At 42.6% G+C, this 16,887-nt stretch overlaps 2 long non-coding RNA genes across 5 annotated transcripts in view; one reads left to right on the forward strand and one right to left on the reverse strand.

The window, feature by feature from the left end:
- Positions 1-16,887, reverse strand: part of LOC123383572 — a 75,136-nt gene that overhangs the window by 31,448 nt on the left and 26,801 nt on the right. The window lies entirely within an intron of this gene.
- Positions 5,324-16,887, forward strand: part of LOC123383575 — a 54,863-nt gene continuing 43,299 nt past the window's right edge. For 2 of the 3 annotated variants that reach the window (XR_006593419.1, XR_006593420.1), the window contains exons 1-2: positions 5,324-5,961; positions 13,455-13,510. This is a non-coding gene — a long non-coding RNA (uncharacterized LOC123383575). The remainder of the gene's footprint in view (positions 5,962-13,454; positions 13,511-16,887) is intronic. The other variant, XR_006593418.1, reaches the window with a different exon arrangement.

The raw sequence follows: 16,887 nt of genomic DNA on the forward strand, positions 1-16,887 counted from the left end.
GATAATAAAACCCTGCATCTCATATGCTGTGAATTGCAGAGGAAAAGGACAACAAGAAGAAAACAGTGCCGACTCTTCTGTTATTTCTCAGGGATGTAAAGGAAACAAAGAGCAGAAAAATTTGTTTGCTTGATTTCTCCTAAGTGTTTCTACCAAGGCCATTCTCCTTCCTTGGGGACTTGAAACCTTCTGGAATTTCTTGACTCTGCCTATAGGGTTGGGGTTTTCATTACACCGGATTTGTTTCTTTTCAATAAGGTTGACATTGGCCTGCGGAAGAGGCATGCATATGGAATAGTTTCAACTGTTTCTCATGACATGTATGCTCCTACATCTACAGGGAGACAAGAAATTATCCCACAGCAATATTTCATTCACATAGAGAGGGAATCCAAAGGAGAAAAGTGGTTACAGGGAATAGATGCATATCTGAATAGAACAGGAGCTCATCTTGTATAAAATACACAATACTCTCCTCAAAAGACCTCAGTCAGGAAGAAATAATACACCGATTTAACAACAGAGAGATAAACACTAGAATAAAGCTGCCCATGGGGCAGACGAGAAGCAAAAACCATTCTACACTTGAAGCATGCCCCACCCCCACCCCCAACGAATTTACAGTATGTGGCTGAGAATTTATCTTAGAAAATAAATGGTTCTGCTTTTGAGCAAGGAAAAAACATGATTCCCTTTTAATTAGAAGATGTTACTTCAATGAAAGTCTAGTGGTCCATGGGCAGAAAAAGTCAATGGTAATCTTAGATCTCCAACAGGGTTGAATCAATAGACACTTTGTTGCTGCAGGTTAACACTGCCATTAAATTGGTTTGATGTGTAGCACATCTCAAGGGCCTGCGTTTCAATACCATCACAAGTATTCACCTGAGGCAGAGGGTGTGCCCAGGAAGTAGACCCAACTGGCTTTCTGCAGGCAGCTGTTTTGTCCTCCAAGGATTTGCACGGGGACCTCTCTTTCTAATCTTCCCTACTACTGAGGCTGAGATCCATAGCTCCCAGCTTGTTGAGGCCTTGACCACTGCCCAGGGAGAAGAAAGGAATATTAGACATGTGTATTTCGCGAACAGGCAATGATACGAGTGACTCACTCAAGTGGACATAGAGAAAGCCCTATAATAGCTTCTTGAGGCTGGGCCACTGCTTCCAAAGGGAAGTACGGTCACGTGATGTGGTAGATTGGGGAACAGATTTATGCCCCCAGTTTTCATTTTAACTGTATGTGCTTGGTCTTCCTTCAAGAGTCTTCTGTGTGTCCATGGTCAGACTCTGCCCATCTCTTCAGTCCCACCTTGCTCCCCTTCCCCACTTCCCAATCAGTCTTCAAACATGCCATGCATTCTGGCCACATGGCCATCGTACGTTGTTGCCTCCATATGGAACCTTGGTCTCTTCCCCTTCTCCTGGGTGATTCCCACTTACTTTCAGCTTCCAACTGAAAAGTCACATCCAGGAGAAAATCATCCATGATTCTCCCAGACTAGGCAAGATGCTTATGCCGAATCACCTCCTCGAAATGTGTTTCTTTTCTTCGGGCTTACTGAAGTCTGCAATTACACATGTATTCACGGGATTATTTAATTTATGTCATTTCCACGGGGCTGTGGTTTCTGAGAAGAGGAAACACTGTGAGTTTTTGGTCTCTATTGTATCTCCATCCCTCATGGTACATTGCAGGGACTCCAGAAATGTTTGCTGAATGAAGAAACACTCAAGGTATCTGGTTGACATATTAAAGACCAGATAAAAGATGGTAGTGCCTGTGGAATTAATCAGCTACCCAAGGAGAAAATTAGACTCCCTCGCTGAATAAAGTAATAAAGAAAGATCAGAAAGCTAGGAAGATTCAATATGAAAAGTTTTAGATCGGGGGACCGCTTTTCGCTTTGACCACCAAGTAGCACCAATGAGCTTGAGGCCGAATTTGTGGTCTGCCCTTAATAACCGACACTGTTTAGCAGGTGGTCCTGAGTAACCCATTTATTTTCTTTTTTTCTCTCTCTTTTTTAAAGTATGCCTGCTTTCTTTTTTATCTTTTTTAAGTTTATTTATTTTGAGAGAGAGAGAGAGAGAGAGAGAGAGAGAGAGAGAGAGCGCGCGCAAGTGGGGGAGAGTCAGAGAGAGAGGGAGACACAGAATTCCAAGCAGGCTCTGCACTGTCAGTGGGGCTGACCTTGGGGCTCGATCTCACAAACTGTGAAACCATGACCTGAGCCAAAATCAAGAGTCAGACGCTTAACTCGATGAGCCACCCAGGCCCCTCTGAGTAACCCATTTCTAAACAAGCACCCCAAAAGATACAAAACAGGTGCTCTAAGGACCTTGATGGGAGACAATATTACTTTAAAAGTTAGGTTAAAATCTGGCTAAATTGTCTATAGGCTCCAATGCCTCAAATGCAAACCTGACTCTTAGTCAGTATGGCCATTATGTTCATTTCCTGTGGCTGTGGTAACAAATTACCACAGAATAGGGGCGCCTGGGTGGCTCAGTTGGTTAAGCATCTGACTTCGGCTCAGGTCATGATCTTGCAGTTTGTGAGTTTGAGCCCCGTGTCGGGCTCTGTGCTGACAGCTCAGAGCCTGGAGGCTACTTCGGATTCTGTCTCCTCCTTTCTCTGCCCCTCCCCTGCTCATGCTCTGTCTCTCTCTGTCTCTCAATAATAAATAAACATTAAAAAAATTAAAAAAGAAATTACCACAGAATGAGCAGCTTAACACATCAACCTTTTCTTCTCTTAAGGTTCAGGAAGTCAGAAGTTCAAATTCAGTTTCTCTCAGCTGAAATCAAGCATCAGCAGGGCCACACTCTCTGCAGAGACTCTAGGATAGAATCCATTCTGGCATCTTCCAGCTCCTGGTGCCTGCCAGCATGTCTTGACTTGTGGCCACGTCACTCTAACCTCCACCTCTGTCTTCACATTGCTTTCTCTTCTGTGTGTCTCTTTCATTTCCTGTTGCCTCTCTTTTGTAACGACACCTGTGAAGGCATGGAGAGCCCACCCAGATAATCTAGGATAATCCCCCCAGCTCAAGAACCTTAATTTAATCACATCTGCCAAGTCTTTGCCATATAAGGTTACATTCACAGATTCTAGGGATGAAGACCCTTTAGGAGATCTTTAGGAGGCACTATTGAGCCTACTGAAGCCATCTGTTTCAACCCTAAAATACACGCACACATACATTATAACTAATTTACTAAAAATCTACATGTATGCAGGACAACTTTACTCATCACTATATCTTACTGCTCTCAACTGGGTTTAGATCATTTGGTGGGAGGTAAACGTGGTGTGGTAGCTACAATTCTAACATGGCTCCCATGACTTGCACACCCTGGCGTTACGGCCTATGTAATCTCCTTCCCTTAAATGTAGCTAGGACCTTTAAACTTGCTTTCAGCTGGGAGAATATGGAGAAGATGACGGGCTGTCACTCCCTTGATTAGGTTACCTTAGGTACCAAAGGTGATGGGCTGTCACTCCCGTTATTATTGCATCTTATTAGCAAATTGGAAGGAAAAATGATTTTCTGCTGTCTTTGAAGAAACACACTGCCATCTTGGTGATGGCGGCACATGACAAGGAACTGCAGATATCCTCCAGGAGCTGAGTTCTGCCAACACTCGGTGATTTTGGAAGAGACCCTGAATTGCAGACAAGATCACAGTCCCGGCCAAGACCTTAAATATCAACCTGGGTAGAGGACGCAGTGAAGCTGTGCCCACACTCCTCAGCCACAGAAACTCTGAGATAAGAAGTATGTGTTGTTTCAGCCACCAGCTTTGTGGTAATTTGTCGTGTAGAGACAGAAAACTAATACGCTTGATTGCAAGTGTTTACTATCTCTATCTGAGGTAGAGAATGGATAATCGCAGACAACTCAAATGAAAAGAGTCAACCATCCCAAATGTCCAGAGAGCAAAGTACCCTGGGGGAAAAATGCGTGCTGCAAACCAGAGGGCATTCCGAGCCAGCAAATGGGATTCACAGTAACTGGAAATACACTGGGAGATGGATTGGGGGGAAATTTAGAAAGGGCAGAGTTTAAGCAGAACTCTTGTAGTTACAGAGATAGAACTCCAACTCCAACCAAAGCAGACATGAATAAATAAATCCAGTAATGGTGAACGTGGGGGAGTTTATTGGCTCACACATCTGGAAAGACCAAGGGTATCTGCCTTCAGGCACTGAAGCTCTGGGCCGTGTCCCTCTCGGTCTCCCAGTTCTGTTTCCTTAGTGTTGATCTTCCTTCGGCTTCTCAGTGGAGCCAGAGGTGGCCACTAGCAGGACCAAACTTACACACAGCTAGTTTAGCAACTCCTGTGGGAAGAGATTCTGTTTCCTAATAATTCCAACATGAGTCATTCAGTTCTTCTTCTCTGGCTCTGACTGGCCAGACCTGAGTCACATGTCTGACCTTCACACCAGAAAAGACTGAGGGAGCAGCCAGCCTTACTTGAGCCCGAAGGCCAGTTGGGTGGGGTTCTCTTATGAGAAGAAGAGGGATTAGATCCTGGGCAGTCAAGAATCACAGATGCCCATTCTCCCGTAAGCAACACGGCAGACGCATCTGAATGCCAGCTCCACACTGGAAAAAGGTGGGAAGAGGGCTTTTTAAGTCAGGAATCAAGTAGTCAACGGAAATTTCCATGCAGAGTGCACAGAGCAGAACTTGGAGAATGAGCTGCGGGAAGAAATGCTTGGGGCTAAAATGAGTCAAGGCAGTTGATCTGCTGAGTTTACAAATTTCTTTGTTTTTACATGTATTTACTTTTTGAGAGACAGAGAGAGACAGAGCACAAGTTGGGGAGGGGCAGAGAGGGAAGGAGACACAGAATCCGAAGCAGGCTCCAGGCTCCGAGCTGTCAGCACAGAGCCCGACGCGGGGTTCGAACTCACAAACTGTGAGATCATGACCTGAGATGAAGTCGGACGCTTAACCGACGGAGCCACCCAGGCGCCCCAATCTGCTGAGCTGATAAACAAGGTGACGCTAGGGAGGGATTTCCGAAGGCCTGTGGCCTGATGAACCCAGCGGATCCCTCTCTAGAGAAAGAATGTAAAATCTATGGAAAGCGACATGGCGAAAATGAATGCTCCCATCCTTTCCATCTATGGAGCAATCATTATGTCACAGGTGTCATGCTTTCTACCTTACATTCATTATCAGATTTATTCCTCACCCACAGCCCTATGAAGTAGGTACTTTGACATGTGAGGAAATTCAGGCCCAGGAGGTTAAGGGATTTTCCCTGAACGTCAGGGACCAGGTTAAGGGATTTTCCCCGAAAGCAGGTAAGTATGTTCAAATCCAGGTAAATATGTTCCCAAAGTCACTAAGCTAAACCTCTTCTTTCTGAATTAGTCCTGACCTGAACAGGACAAGAGAATAGAGAAATACCCAATAAAATTTAACTCTCACACTGTGAAAGACTATTTCAAACCTTTTCTGGTGCAACTAAGTAAGTTTTTTGGCCCAAGAATTAATTGACTAGGACTTCAGAGGTAAGTCAAAAGGCCTTTGGAAAAAGAAAGGTGGATCCAAAACAGCAGAGGAAGTGCAGAGAAACAAGGGAGGATAAGAGGCAACAATGGGTTCTCAGATGCACCCTCACCGACAACTTTGGAAATGTCAAAGGTAAACAATGAGACAGGAAGTTGGAGAGGAAAACGGCCAGGGAAAGTTCAGCCCTGTATCCCTTCCACGCCCTCACTGCCCATTATGACTCTCACTGAGTCAGCCCAGATGGGAGGAAAGCAGAGACCTCACTCACCCAATGTCCAGCCTCTCCATGGCCTGGAACTAGTGGAGGATGAAGCTTGTGAGTGCAGCTCAGACACACCCATGGTACCCCCTGTCCCACTGCACATCCATACCCAGAGATTTCAATCAGAGCCCCGGAGTACAGAGAGCACCGCCCAGGGGCCTGGGTTCTGAGGTGAGTCCAACCATTAATTACCAAATGACTTTGGGTAAGGCACTTACGATCTCTGGGCTGTAGTTTCCCATATGAAAACTTGGGGGTTGAATCAGATGGGCAATTGCACATTCATATGCCAAGAGAGACCAAGAAGGTAATGATAATGATGTAGCAGGCTAAGTATAAGACAACAGGGAGCAGTGGGGACTGGAGATCCCACGTCCTGTCCAGAAAGGGCATCCCTGGTGTCTCCAGATACATCAATTTCCCCTAAGAAGTCAGAATTGGAGGCTTTATATAAAATCCCCTAATCTTTAAGTGTTGGCAACAAATCCAAACTCTTTAAAAACCCTATTCAAGGCAAGCTTCAGGTAATTTTGCTGGCCAGTTTGTGATACTGAATCTGAATACAACCTGTTTATAAGGTGCATGTGGTTATTTCAGCTTAATTAAAACGGAACCAAAATTAAAAATTCCGTTTCCCAGTCATACCAGCCACATTTAAAATGCTCAACAGCCATGTGCGTTAGTAGCTAGCATATTGGATAACACAGACATAGATCATGCCCAACCATGCAGAAAATTCTCTTGCATTGTCTGGGTCTACATGATCTCTAAGACAACTTTCAGCTAGGCAAACTCCAACTAAAGACAAAATAAAATGAATGTACTCTCTGAATTGACAGGAAACAAAGATCCTGGAATTTCAGTGCATAATTCTAACACAAAAAGATTGGTGTCATTTTTTCTTCTCCTTGATGAATTTCTGCCACTTACATTTAAATCAGTTTCAACAGATTTGTTCACAGGAATGGACTGATAGTTTCTAGTTTTCTTCAACATGTGAGGTAAATCCTTGAATCATTTCATTAACAGTGATTTGAAATCTAACCTTGTCTGAAAAGGAGGACATGGGACGGAGGAAGGGAAAACCCTCTTTTCTGTTGCCTAAAACTTACTCCTCCTCTACTAGATAAAGTTTTATTGCCACACAGAGCTTTTAGCTGCCTGTGGAAGACCCTACGTTGTGACCACTAGCACTGTTTTAGATCACCGGTCATTAAACTTTTCTATAAAGAACCAGACAGGAAATCTTTTCAGCTCTGGGGACCGCACAGTTTCTGTGGCAGATGTATACCACTGGCTCATTACATGAAAGCAGTCATTGACAGTGCATACACAAATGGGTGTGGGCTGTGTTCCAATACAACGTCACCTCTGGACACCAACATTTAAATTTCATATAATTTTCAAAGGCCAAGAAATGGTCTTCCCTAGTAAAAGAGAAAAAAACCCCTTTCTTAGCTTGGGACCATACCAAAACACAGTGTGCGGGATGTGGCCCACAGGCTGGAGTCTGCTCACCCCTAACCAAGTTCTGGAGGCTCTGTGATGGAGAGATGGGTGGGCTTCGAGCCAGGCAGGGTTGCACTCTGGCACAGGCATACGATTCACTGGGCATTTATCCAATGTACGTTCTATACTTAGCTAATGCTGTTTGGGAATGGAGGAACAGACCACATAGGTTCTTTTTTGTTCTTTTTCTTATGAATAGAATCGATCTTCCTTCTTCATGCATTCCATATTTGCAAATTCGTCTACTTGCTAAAATTTACTCGCCACCCCAAGATCAAACTTGTGCTGCATTTGCAGTCATTCTCAGACATGTACGGAGGGGCAAAAAATGTGAGTCACCCTCGGAGCGAGGCCTTAGCTAAGGTCAAACAAGATGACACCCTGCCTTCTTGTTTCAGTGCACAGACCGTAAACCAGTGTCCTTTACATGGTCTTTTTTAGCACCGTGTTTTTTGCACTTTTGGGCTTTTTGTTGGTGACTTTGCTGTTTCAAAAAATTTTTTTTAACGTTTATTTATTTTTGAGACAGAGAGAGATAGAGCATGAATGGGGGAGGGTCAGAGAGAGAGGGAGACACAGAATCTGAAACAGGCTCCAGGCTCTGAGCTGTCAGCACAGAGCCCGACGTGGAGCTCGAACCCACGAACTGTGAGATCGTGACCTGAGCTGAATGAAGTCAGACGCTTAGCCGACTGAGCCACCCAGGCGCCCCATGACTTGGCTGTTTTAAATGGTCCCAAAGCATAGCCTTGAAATGCTGGTGAGAATTCCTAAGCATAAGAAAACTGCGATGTGCCTTATTCAGAAAATGGGTGTATTGGAAAATGGGTGTATTCATTCACGCATAAGCTCCAGTTCTGTTGGCTATGAGTTCAATGTTAATGGAGCCACAATATACAGTAAATAAAGTGTCTTCAAACCGAAACACACATAAAACAAGGTTATGTATTGATTGGTTGATGAGGATGTTGTGACCAGAGATTCATCAGAGTCTAACCCTATATTTCCCCTAGGAGCTGGTTCAGCATTTGCTAATTTGGTCCTCAAGGCAACTTTCTACAACCTAACTACCACAAAAAATAAGAACTGGCTGTCTATATTTTTACTGACGTTAAAAAGAAGTTGCTGTGGTAATCTCCCATCCTTTCTCATTATAAATTGCCTTTAAGGCTTTAAGCCTTTAAGACTTACTGAAGAAGGTTGAAACTATTATTTTTTTTAATGTTTGTTTGTTTGCTTGTTTGTTTTTTTTTTTTTTGAGAGAGAGAGAGAGAATGAACAGGGGTGGAGGGTGGGGGCAGGGGGACAGGACACAGAGAGAGGGAGACACAGAATCCGAAGCAGGTTCCAGGCACTCAGCTGTCAGCGCAGAGCCTGACGTGGGGCTCGAACCCACCAACTGTGACATCATGACATGAGCTGAAGTAGGATGTTAACCGGCTGAGCCACTCAGGTGTCCCAGTTTTAACTACTTCAAATGAAGTTTTTGGGTTATTTCATGATTTTAGGTGTCCATGATTCCCTAGTTTCTGGTTCTCCAGATAAATGGGCTGTTGCCTGGGTATGTCATAGAAACCTATTTTCAATAAATTCTTCACTTGTAGATGATTTGAAAGCTCACAAACTGTGCTCCTAGTGGTAAAACACCCCAAGACTAAAATCCCAGCAGGATTCTGTTAAGAGACTTGGCAGGTGAACGTTTTGCCATGTTGTAAATATCCAACACAGTTTTAGAGACTATCTGAATGATACTAAATATCAATCATAATTAACAACCTAAACCTAAGTATTCATCGTTAAGTCAACCAGGGTTTTATAGGAGACCTGGAGCCTTTATTATGGGTATGATTTTCATTTGCAAATGTTGCAAAAAATGCACTGGCTTTGTCCTCTGGAAACACATCATGTGAGGTGGGCCAGCAGGGGAAGTTATTTGGAAAAGGAAGAGGATGTTGGGAGTTGATACATCTGAGAGGTGAGGTGCAGGCAGAGCCAAAAAAAAAAAAAAAAAAAAAAAAAAAGAAGTTGCAAATGCATTTAGAAGAATATTAACAAGTAAGCCGATGTGTCTTCTGAACACATAAACACGGACATTTTTTGTTAATGACTAACTTCTCCTGACTGAACAGTCTTTCTATGATTGCTGATGTATAAACCCTGGCATTGACTGAGCTCTTCTTTATGACCTTGGCCTCTTCCTCAAGCATTTCTAAATATTAGATGCCATTATAGTGCTTAATATACGCCAGGCACTAGTCTAATAAGCAACTTTAAATATATTAACCCATTTAATCCCCAAATAATCATATGAGGTAGGCAGACTTATTACCATCTTCATTTTAAAGATGATAAAACTGAGACAGAGCGATGTCATGTAACTTGCCCTGGGTCACAGCCATTAACCGGCAGAGCCAGGATTTAAACTCGGGGAGGTTCATTCCAGAGTCCTTTTCCTTGACCGTTAACACCACACTGCCTCTTAAGAAAGCACTGGATAATTGTGGACAGTTTACAGTGGCTGCTTCTATTAGCAATATTCAAGTCATAACCACTCTTTCTCCTTTTCCATTTCTCCATCTTCCTCCCTCCTTTTTTTCCTCCCTCCCTCCCTCTCTCTCTGAGTTCTAACTTTCATATATGGCATTCCTCGTTTTTGATAAAAATAAATAGTACTTCAACTACCATCATATCCAAGACTGAACAGTTCTATCATCCTCCATACCCCTTTGTAGTCAGCACCAGTCCCGACCAGCACCAACCCCCACCGGCCTGGAGACCAAGGGATTTCAGTCAGGGGTCCTGGATCCCCAGGGCATCCTTCTACAGGATTCAAGAATGGAACTTGGATAAGTGTAAAAATTACATCTTTAATTTTTTTTTCACTAACGTCTACTTAAAAAGGAGCATTTCTTCAGTTATGAATATGAGTAACAAACTACGTAAATATTAGCAGAACCCGTCACTCAGTCTCAGTAGAAATCAGAGAAAGTCTTCGATAGCATTATGTGGTTACTTACATCCCAAAATATTGTATACACTCCTGACTAGTTTGAAATTATGGTACATCAGATCTTGCTTTTGAATGCATTAATAAGCACTTTGTTATTATATCACAAATTTGAATATCGCAAATGTTTTCATAACTAAGTATCATTAAATTTAATCTCAAAACTGTTGCCTGTGAAAGCACTCAACTACCTGAATGATATTTCGGCAGATGGAGTCCCTGGTAATTTATTCTACCATCATCCCAACCAACACTTGCCCCGAGTGCAAGATACAGAAATGATTATAATCCAATCACTGCCCAGGCTGATGAAGGAATTATGCACCTCCCTTTCGTAGGCCGAGCTATGCTCTTTCACAGACAAATGCCCCTGGTGCCTTCTCTCAAGGAGGATGGCCAAGCAGCACGACCCACCTCTTCTACGGGGCTCTGCATGGAATATGGAAGAGTCCCTCTCTCCAAGCACTTTGCACCTGCCACAGGGCTCACAGAGAATGTACACACCTTCTTCTGAAGAAGAGGAACCAGCCATCTGTGAGCTCCAGATTGACGCCAAGTGGGAGAGAGAAGTCAAGACACAACACTTAACTCTAAAATTTAGGCAGAAGCTGAGAATTCACCTTCTCCAATATTTTGGAATTGTTTTGTGATCAGGACTGTATTATTAAGACCTGCTGCTTTGGGGCGCCTGGGTGGCGCAGTCGGTTAAGCATCCGACTTCAGCCAGGTCACGATCTCGCGGTCCGTGAGTTCGAGCCCCGCGTCGGGCTCTGGGCTGATGGCTCAGAGCCTGGAGCCTGTTTCCGATTCTGTGTCTCCCTCTCTCTCTGCCCCTCTCCCGTTCATGCTCTGTCTCTCTCTGTCCCAAAAATAAATAAAAAAAACATTGAAAAAAAAATAAAAAAAAAAAAAAGACCTGCTGCTTGTACCATGGTCCGTCACCCCCAAATCAATGATTTCCTTCTTGATCAATTTTTTTTCACTTTATTTATTTATTTTGAGAGTAAGAGCAAGAGAGCACAAACAAGAGGGGCAGAGAGAGAGGGGGAGAGAGAGAAGCCCAAGCAGGCTCCGTATTGTCAGCACAGAGCCTGACGCAGGGCTCGGTCCCACAAACTGTGAGATCATGACCTGAGCTGAAATCAAGAGTTGGATGCTTAACCAACTGAGCCACCCAGGTGCCCCATTAATCTATTAATGTAAAAAACAAATCAATGGGAAAAGAAGGATGGGAATATGCAACTTCCTAAGGGATACAAATGGCCAGTAAATACAAGAAAAAAACCTTGATTTCACTGATAATCAAGAATAAATATTATATAACAAGATACAATATTTCTTTTATCCAAATGTCAGAAGCTGAATTATTTTTATAAGACAATGTAATTGATGTAAGACGTATGCTGCATACCTTAAGTCCCAATGTGGAAATTCGTATTTGGAATAAAAACAGCTCTTTTGGAAAAAAAAAGATAAATTTGAAATTTGCTCAGGTGACTGGGTTGCTTTCTGAAGCTGATTTCAAGAGGCAAGACTAAAAGAATGTGAGATTCTAAATCGCAAATCCAATAAAAACAATATAAAAAATCATAGAGGCTGTCAATAAAAACTTCACCTTTTGGTCCTTAGAACTTGGCCACTGTGGCCAGACTGTGACTTTGAACAGTAGGAAAGTGGCTGATGAACTAGTGCTTTCCAAGATTTCCTTGTCTTATTATTTTCCACAGTGTTATCCTCTCTCCTCAGTAGTCAATTTTTCATTTACAGTATTTCCATAATGCTTTCTTAACAATTAGCCAATGTATCAGTGTCACTTTCTCCTCACGCTTCCCCAAGCACATCGCTTTCTTTGCAAAAGCAGTATTGGTCAGAGAGGACATCTAGTACACGTGAATCAATTCTGCTGCCATTAGAATGTGGACGGAGTTCAATTCAGCAGGAAACAGAAGCTAGAGAATTGGCGGTTAAGTTGAACTTGCTCACCATTTTGAGCCCCATTCCCCTGAGGGCGAGCGCGACCTTGTCCAGGCTGTGGCAGTCGCGTACTCTGTTCACACAGCGCACCCCGCTGGCCACTGCGGAAAGTTCACCTCCCGTGCACAATTTTAAAATTAAATGACTGCTGGTCTACCACCTACATTTCATTTCTAATCAACTTGGAATTCAAGAACCAGGGCCATCTTTTGCCCCCACCTTTCATGAGGGCTTCAGCTGAAACACTAGTGCTATAGAAGAGGAATAATAACAATAGTATCATTTAATAAGTGAATTAGTTACATGTCCCATTCCATTAAATCCACCCAATCATGGTACAAAATAGATACACAATAACGTTAATTTTATAAATGAACCACAACACGATAGGTATTATTATTGCCTCTATTTTTCAGGAGGTTTGGAGCGGTGAAGGAGAAATTCGCCAAAGGCTCTAAAATAATTAAGTAGGCAGCAAAGAGTGGAACCCCATCTAATTCCAGAGTTCAAGCTTAGTGACTACAAAGTATTGCCCATCTTATTCGTGAATGCTAAAAGAAAAAAAAAAAAAAACACCTGAAAGATGACAATTCATTTCAAAGCCTACCGTAACAGGTTAGGCCCTTTAATGCCTGATACTTGCTAAAGTTCGACAGAGAGCAGAGGCTATTTTCTGAGCAGCTTGTACAAAGTCAACTCCAAGGACATGCTAATCAAAATGGGGCATAAGCACATGATATCCATATCAGTCAGAAGTTAAACAACAGAATGGGCCAAATTTAAGCCTCTGGCACATGCTGGGATGTAACAAGCCTCCTGTTCCAATAAGGTACAGTATCTTTCCAGTGCTCTATGGATAAGGTACGGATAAGGCTCAGATGGGCTTATAACAGAGACTTTCATTATTGTGGAGCTAAAGTAGACTTAAAAATTTTTTTTTCAAGTTTATTTATTTTGAGAGAGCATATGCACAAGTGGGGGTGGGGCAGAGAGAGAATCTTAAGCAGGCTCCATACTGTCAGCACAGAGCCCAACGCGGGGCTTGAACCCACGAACTGTAAGATCATGACCTGAGCCAAAACCAAGAGTCGGACGCTCAACTGACTGAGCCACCCAGGTGCCCCCAAAATAGGCTTTTTAAAATGTGTGTGTGTGTCTGTGTCTGTGTTTTCAGTAGAGGCTACCAGAGATTACATTCATCTGAGAGAGTCAACACAGAAGGTTCCAGAGGTAGGTGGAATTTATATCCTAAGCTTGGATGAAAGGATTTTTCCATTCTCATTAACAGCAACCCATTGGTAATGCCTGCCTGGGGCCCAGTGTCAGGAAGGACTGTGGGACTGGTTCTGAGTTTTACAAAGAAAGCATGCTTTGCTGATTAATAAAGTGTGCCCTGGCAAGCGACATGAGGGTGACACATTTACTGCACATTTAATCATAACTAGAACATTCATGGAACTGCCATACTGGTTCACCACCACAGAGGTACCTCAGAACTGCCAGCCAGGACTGAGAGGAAAGATCACAGTGCAGACCTGGGAAATTTAAATTAGAGAATAATTTAACCTGTGAAAACATTAAGGTCTATGGGATTTATCCTCAGATGTGAGAAGGTAAGCCCATAGATGCTCTTGGGAGTCAAGATGACAGACAGGTCACTTGGCTAAGAAACAGGAGTGGAAAAAGGCAAGCAATATGGCTGACAACTTGTATTCCATACTGGCCCAGGAGAGTTTAGCAGACTTGCTATTTCTTCAGCTCAGCCTCATGGATTTGGGAGGTGTGACTATAGAACTTCTCATTTTTCTTATTTCTTTTCTTCATCATTTGAAAGGTTTTAGCAAAGTCTGCTTCAAAATGTCTGCCTGTCTTATGGGTGCTGAGGGAAAATGAAGTTTTGGCCAATGTTTGTCAGAATATAAATGGGAGGGGAGTGCCCCCTGGTGGTAGATTTGGAAAATCCCTAGTTATGTCCCAGATTCCCAAAAGTGTTCCAGGAAGCACTCAACCGCTCATGCTTTTCCATGGGAGCAGTAGTGGTAAAAGAACCCTGGGAAACAACTGTATATTATATAACATATACTAATATATTATTTAACATAATACATATGATTTCCCTTTCTTGGCAATTCACAATATTAAAAAAAATTTGTTAATGTTTATTTATTTTTGAGAGAGAAAGACAAGAGGGTGAGTGGGGGAGGGGCAGAGAGAGAGGGAGACAGAATCCGGAGCAGACTCCAGTCTCTGAGCTGTAAGCAAACAGCCTGACGTGGGGCTCGAACTCATGAACTGTGAGATTATGACCTGAGCTGAGTCAGATGCTTAACCCACTGAGCCATCCAGGAGTCCCAACACAATGTTTATTAGTATGTTAATCCCCAAGAAGTCCCACAGTAAAGAAATTCTAACTCTTTGTAATTCACCGTTTCCTAAATTTGTTTGAACATAAACATGATTATTTTTTAAATTAATGTAAGGTTGTGGGAGGCATGAATCTTAGGATGAAAGAAAGAATATAAGAATCTTCTTTCAATATGGAGATAGTCTTTCCAGAGCTTTTTCCTTGATAAAGCTTAGAAAACTTACATTTTTGTGTATAGCATTTTCTTGCACCTCCTTCAAGATTGGCACTACTAAAAAGCCAGGTAAATGTTGAAGAATAATTTCCAGTTGGAGATAAATTATTTACATATTTCAAGGCACAAGCTTTTACTGAAGAAAAGCTAAAAGAGTATCAATACTCTTAAGCTTTCCAGGTATAACCACCCGGTAGAAATTCTAGGCATGCTCCCCCAGTATATAGACAGCTCCCCTGATACTACTAGATGGGAAAACGTAGTGGCTCAGAGCACTGTGGGCTCTAGAACCATCTTTCCAGGGCTTGACAGCCAGCTTTACCTCTCACCAACTGTGTAACCTTGGGCATGTTACATAACCTCTCTGTTCTCCACGTCCTTTCTCATCTCTGAAATGGAAATAACAGCCTTTCCTGGCTCTGTTGAAGATTAAATGAGTTAATATGTGTAAAGTCTTTAAAGAATGCCTGTGAGGTGGCTGGTTATTTCTTTCTGAAGCGGCACTACTAAAGTCAGAAGTATCATTTAAAGGATCACTTGAGAGGAAAATAATCTTTTTCCCTTTGAAAATATTGCTCTTTCATTTTGGGCCATGAGACCATTAGGAAATTTTGGCTATCACTAAAGTGCATTAGGGTGGTAATTTAGCTTTTTTTTTTTTTTTATTTGGAAACATTCGGAAATTTTTCCTCTTAATGTTATTTCAAAGTTGTGGTAAAACACACGTGAGATGAAAGTTACCATTCTAGCCATTTTTATGTGTAGGGTTTTGTGGAAGTAAGTACATTTATATTGTTGGACAATCATCATCACCATCCTTCTCCAGAACATTTTCGTCATCCCCAAATGCCACTCTGTAGCCATGAGGCAGTGACTCCTCATTTTCCCCTCCCCCCCAGCCCGTGGCAACCACTATTCCACCTCTGTCTCTATGAATTTGACTAGTCTGGGAACCTCATATAAACGGAATCATACAATATTTGTCCTACTGTGTCTGGCTTGTTTCACTCGGCATAAAGTCCTCAAGGTTCTTCCATATTGTACCATGTGCCAGAATGTTCTTCCTTTTTAAGGCTGAATAGTATTCCATTGTATGTATAGACCACATTCTGTTTATCAATTCACCTGTCAGTGGATGCTTGGCTTGTTTCTACCACTGGCGGTTGTGAGTAATGCTATGAATATTGGTGTACAAGTATCTGTTCAAGAAGTCTCCACTTACAGGGGCGCCTGGGTGGCTCAGTCGGTTAAGCGGCCAACTTCGGCTCAGGTCATGATCTCACGGTCCGTGAGTTCGAGCCCCGTGTCGGGCTCTGTGCTGACAGCTCAGAGCCTGGAGCCTGTTTCAGATTCTGTGTCTCCCTCCCTCTGACCCTCCCCTGTTCATGCTCTCTTTCTCTTTGTCTCAAAAATAAATAAACGTTAAAAAAATTAAAAAAAAAAAAGAAGTCTCCGCTTACAATGCTTTTAAGTACGCACTCAGAGGTGGACTGCTGGATCATATGGTAATTCTAGCTTAACATTTTTTATTTCAAAAAAATTCTTTAACGTTTATTTATTTTGAGAGAGAGAAAGAGCGAGGGGAAGCGTGAGCAGGGGAGGGGCAGAGCGAGGAGGAGTGAGAGCATGTCAAGTGCAGGGCTCGAATTCACAAACCATGAGATCATGACCTGAGCCCCAATCAAAAGTCGGACGCTTAACCAACTGAGCTACCCAGGCACTCTAATTCTAGTTCAATTTTTTTTGAAGAATGGCCATACTGTTTCCCACAGTGACTGCACCATTTCACATTCCCACCAATGCACAGGATTCCAATTTATCCACAGCCTTACCAGCACTTTTTAAAAATACATATATAATAGCCATTCTAATGGATGAAGTGGTATCTTATTATGGGATTTGATTTGCATTTTCCTAATGATCGTTTAACATTTTTAAATGGTTTTCAAGCAGACTTCCATACGAAGGACACATATTTTAATCTCTATCATTCATTTGACATTTAGATATTCCTATATTTGTATATAT

The sequence above is a fragment of the Felis catus genome, assembly GCF_018350175.1.
Source record: "Felis catus isolate Fca126 chromosome A2 unlocalized genomic scaffold, F.catus_Fca126_mat1.0 chrA2_random_Un_scaffold_64, whole genome shotgun sequence".
NCBI lineage: Eukaryota > Metazoa > Chordata > Mammalia > Carnivora > Felidae > Felis > Felis catus.